The 5,641-nt window shown below is 33.0% G+C and overlaps 1 long non-coding RNA gene across 1 annotated transcript; it reads right to left on the reverse strand.

The window, feature by feature from the left end:
* Positions 1-80: 80 nt before the first annotated feature.
* LOC130724169 (uncharacterized) lies at positions 81-3,210 on the reverse strand. Its single transcript, XR_009014444.1, has 6 exons — positions 2,846-3,210; positions 2,614-2,719; positions 1,872-2,278; positions 1,503-1,564; positions 1,148-1,240; positions 81-511 (listed from the first exon to the last, which is right to left on the reverse strand). It is a non-coding gene; the product is annotated as an uncharacterized LOC130724169 (long non-coding RNA).
* Between the last annotated feature and the right edge of the window lie 2,431 nt (positions 3,211-5,641).

Here is a 5,641-nt window from a genome sequence, read left to right on the forward strand (position 1 = left end):
ATTACATTGGTTCTAACAGAAATGACTGAATTTAAATGATCCTAACTTTTCATTATAAAAAGAAAAAAAAAACCAAGATATAACAATGAGTGATAACACCTGCAATTTAATAACTCTTCTGAATCTAATATTTCAAATACTCTAAGTCTTTCCAAAATTAGCCATGAAAGTCCCAAGACTCTTTCAGCGAGGGAAGCAACAAAAGAAAGAATTCCCAATAGATAATAGATAACCCTTTCTCTTTTGAAAAGGAGAAAAGGACATAAGAAAAAGGAATATTAGCTCTAATCACAAAAAAACATTAGAATAGAAATGAATAGACAAAAGCTTATAATTTTTCCTCTCTTCATGGTTTGTTATGCAAGACAAAGATGACCATAAGACGAAGGATAGTGATTTCCAAATATATCACCAAAAGAATTAGCATGCCGGACTTTAGAAGTTGAGACATCTGCTATGTGTATCCCAGACTTGCTGACAGATTCTGAAGCTATCTTCCTTTCTAATTTCCCTGAAACATAAGACACACAAATGACACTATCAAATAAAACAACCAGGGCCAGATTTAAAACTGACCATCATAGGATTTAAGGAAGGAGGTTGTCGTGGTGTCCGTGAGTTTGGTTCACCCTTAAAATATATATATGAAGGTCAAAAGCCTGCCCAATAAAATTAATAGAACCCATCGTTTGACCAACAAACATACCAATAGTTGGACAAATAATTTGGACAACAGTATGAAACAGAAGGGTAAAACGGAAAAAATAAGGGAAGGAAGAATGTTATGTTGAATTGAAAAAAAAATCGCATGAAAGTATTATCTGTCTAGATTATCTAAATTATAACCAAATATGTGAATAGTAAACAACATACTAATATATTATAGAACCACTCTTACATATATAGTATAAAACTTTAATGCTACATGATGTTAAATTCTAAAGTAATTCCTATAAAAATCATTTTGCATATCAACTTTTAAACCCACCTACCTACACATTAGCAAGGGACCAAGATTCTCTTTTTATTTTGAGGACCTTTTAACACTGGAGGTTCAAACAAAGAAGCAGACACCAATTGAAACAAACAAAAGTTGCATTTCAACATGTTTACTTCTTTAAAGACAAAAGAATCACATAATACCCACCTTGTCTTTGGAAGCTAGCAAATCAGCCTGTCATCTAAAGTCATCCTCTAAAACTGATACAGATACTTCCCTTTCCTGTAGCACAAACACTCTCTGTCCAATTGGAATTGAAGGTGATTAAGACATGTATAAAAGATAGCATTGTCAGCATGATACTACCTGTGTTAACAATTATAGCCATATATTGCGAAAAAAATAATGAAGCAAATTTAAAAAGCACCTTATTTGAAAGGCAATAGAGGTAAGGAGCTAAATTGAAAAAGCAGCCTATTTTTTTGAAGCCCATGAAATGAAAATCAGACAATAAGCATTTGAAACCAAGAGGGGGGGATTCTAGTAAAAGGAATTTTTATACCTTTAAAGGAAAATTTTCCAGAAGCCACACCTAAAGCAAACTTGAACCAAACATTAAAACCCCTGAAAATCAAGTAGATAGAAATCTTTAGTTAAGTAAGCATGACTTTTATCTTCAACAGTAGAAAACAATTTGGAAAGTGAAAAGATAAAACATGCAGTGTGATGAAGTATTATAAAACTGTTGTTAGACTATAAACAGGTAATCAATGCAAGCTATGTCAATCTGATTGCTGAAAATATTGAAGCAGTGATATCATTTCAAATATAATATAGTTCTACTAAAGAATAATGAGTATAGGAGATGCAATTAGGTACTTAACTCATGAAATATAATAACAGGTAAGAGAATATAGATATCAGAACCCACCTACTGCTTGTTTGATATGAAAATGGATACTGTAGTGGCATGAGAACAGATATTCGATGAAAAACTACGGGAAGAGAAACCACAAAGAAACCTTCATAGTGTAAAGCACATATTCTCCCGGTTTCTGCCTTGGTCCTCTACTGCTATCACCCGTTCAAAGAGGCAATAAAACGAATCGAACATTTCAAAATCACTGCTAAAAAACCACACAGAAAAAATGCACATTAGATTGAATTGCAAAATTTGATTTTGATTTATGGGTTTCTTAATTTGTTCACTGAATCAGAAAAAAGAAAACACTGAAATTGAACAAAAATACAAATGGGTAATTGATAATTTGTTCATTGACTCCCTTGCATGCTCAGTCTCAGAAATTGACTTCTTTAAAGCAATCAATCAATCCAACACTGACAAAATATTAGCAAAAAAAAAAGAAATTAGTAATGATAAACAATCTTATGGATTCCTGTTACAGCAACTACAGTCATAGAAATAGATCACATGCTTATTCAAATCTTTCTAACTTGCCAAAAACTAACACTAAGCTGTAAGCTCTTCCAAATGCCCATGTTATTATAAACTAAGCCAATACACAATACACAATCCAAATAAAAACAGAGAAAGAAAAAATTGTAAAACACATTACAGCAAAATAATTCAAAGATATTGTGATGAAGTAAAATCTCAATCCAAAGATTAAAAATAATTCCAGCAAAACACATAGTGATTGTTGGCAAAGTACCTTCTGAATTCTTGTGGAAATTGAGAGGAATGAGATCCTGCTGCTTCAACGGAGCTCCGGTGACAGGATGTTTACCAATTATTTGATAACATAAGGAGTGATATTCCTGAAGCCAAAGTGCAAAATCAAGTTACCAAATCAAGCAATGTATTCTGAATCTAGAAGAACCCAAAAGAAATAGAAATAAGAAATCAAAACGTTCAATCGGGTCGCATAAAAGATCATGACAAACCAAAAAAGAAAAGGAGATGCACGCCTGGGTTCTGTTGAAGGAAGAGGAGGATAATTTCTTGCGGAGGGACCTGCGGGATCGGAGATCGAGGGGGCACAGGAGGGGCATCGAGAGGGGTTCGAAGGGAGAAACGGCGGCGGTGGTATCGTCTATGGGATGGGATGGGATGGAGAAGGTCGTTGAAGTAATCATCGGCGTCGTCGTCGTAGTCGCTGTAGTAGTCCAAGGGAGCTTCCTCCGCGTCGCCACTGTAGAAATCGTCGTCGAAGGACTCCACGTCGTTGGCATCGTGCACATCATCCTCAGAGTCCATGGAAATCAAAGGACGGAATTAATGAGGGAGATAGTGGGGGAGAGAGTAGAGAGGATGAATGGAGTAAAATATAATAAAATAATGAGGAGGGGAATAAAATATTGCTGTTTATTCAGGTTTGGGAAATAAAATATTCCCAAATATTTGAGGAGCTGACACATCAGCTAATCACTTCTTGGAGTGATTCTGTTTTAATATAAGTATTGATGATGATTGATTGATGATTAGAAGTATTAGTGGGGATGGAATCATTTCATTGTAAAATACTCGTGGAACGTGTGCATGCTCTTTTTTGATTGGTGCATTTGGGTGGTAGGGAAGAAGATTATTCAGCAAGGGTTTCTGAAGGGAGAAGGTGGAAGGACGATAGAGAACAGATTTAATGAGGGGTGATAATTGGGCACAAATAGAGAAAAACAAAACACAAAGTCTCAATATCCATTAATGGGAAAAATAAAATAAGGAATGGAGAAGGGGATGTTAAGCCAATCAATGGAGGCTTAAGAATTTGAAATTTTTTCTGATAATAAGGAAGAGTAATGATATATACACACCTTATTTTTAAAACACTTCATTTCCACCTCTTTTTATTTCTATCTCTCTCATCTTATCATCTATCACATCTCATATTTTCTCTCTCTTACTTTTTCTTTTCTTCCTATCTCACTCACCATTCCACCTCTCCACCTCAAAAGTGAGGTGTGGATGAAACATTACTCAATAAGGAAGTATGGTTCATTTTTTTTGTACAAAGGAAGTATGGTTCATATATATAAACGTGAAAAAATAATGTGAGAAAGGGAATAAAAAAAGAGAGAGAAAAGGAATGAAATTAAAGTTAAATGCACATAGAAAATAGATAGAATTAATTCCTTAATGAGGCGTGATAAATAAAATTAGGGAATGGAGAAATCCAATCAATGGAGGCTAAATAATTTGAAAATTTTCAGATAATAATGAAGAAAGGACCAAATACATAAACGGTTTAATAATATGAGAAAATGGAGGAAAAGAGAGAGAAAAGGAATGGAAATTAATGTAAATTGCACATAGAAATTTGACCACCATTAAATCCTCAGTATAATTATATGATGAGACCAAGATAATGGGGAGAGAAAATATGATGGAGATAGTGGGAGAAGAGGGAAAATGAAGGATGGAGGAATAAATCTGAATATAATAATCCAAATGGGAAACGTGTCGAGTTGTGGTGCAAAGGGAAGGGAATAAAATATTACAAAATATTCATGAGCTGAGGTTTTTGATAATGACATGCTTGGAATGTTACTGCTTTAATATATATATAGATTTTTAATTTTTTTAATCTATAATATATCTATCATTAATAATCAGTTTAAATTTTAAAATTTTCCAATGTATTGCCGTCCAAGAAAAAAGCCGTAATTAATGGTGAATGATTGAATATAGTCTGGATGAGTGAATTATTTACCATTTTTTTTTATCCTTAATACAAAAAGAACCAAAGCAAAACAAAATATAAAAAAAATCATCTACTGCCGAACTACCATGGTACCTAAGGAGTCGACCAGGAGCAAAGCCTCCATGCCAGGGAGGGAATCCTGGACATGGAGGAGCTGTAAGTCTTGGGACACACCCACCTTAGCCAAGAAATCAGCACAAGAGTTCCCTTCACGAAGGATATGCTCCACCCAAGCCACCCAAGCGCGCTTCAACAGCCCATAAATATTGCTAATGAGGACAACAAACACATTTGTCTTCCATTATAATTATATTTTATTGATTGTTCACTCAAAATGGTGATTATTAGTTCCTTTTCAATAACATCCGATTAATGCATTTAATTAGTTTTTTGAAAAATAAAACAAATGTGCTTTAAATTAGGCTTGGAAGTGCAGCCGTTAATTTTGTTACATTCAAAACGGTGATTATTAGTTCCTTTTCAATAACATCCAATTAATGCATTTAATTAGTTTTTACTAATTCAGATGGTGGAGTTATAATTAAATATTTTTAGAAGTAAAAATATATAAAACTATGATAATATGTCGTGCTATTTTCCACGGTATCTTTTAGACATTTTCGATAAAATTTTCTACATAAATTTATGCTATATGCTATTTTCATACTTTTTAAATGATTTTAATGGAATATATATAGAAGCATTATAATTTAATTGTGAAAATTGAGAATCTAGAGGGAATAACATTTTATGTTATATTTTTTTATGTTTAAGTTACATGTTAAGAACCTCATACGGGGAGGAACATTTGGCATGAAAATGCTTTCAAGTTGAAACTAATAGAAAATGTTTTGTTATAATTTTAATACTTTTCTCATACTTTTTTAAATAATTTAAGAGTAAATAGACATAAGCTTTATAATTTGATTGTGAATATAGGGCTCCCACGGGGATATAGAGAAAAATAAACATATTTAATATATATTTATTAATTATATAGTAAAAAACTCCTGCATGAGGATGATCAGTTTGCATGAAAATA

Source organism: Lotus japonicus, chromosome 6 (assembly GCF_012489685.1).
Source record: "Lotus japonicus ecotype B-129 chromosome 6, LjGifu_v1.2".
NCBI lineage: Eukaryota > Viridiplantae > Streptophyta > Magnoliopsida > Fabales > Fabaceae > Lotus > Lotus japonicus.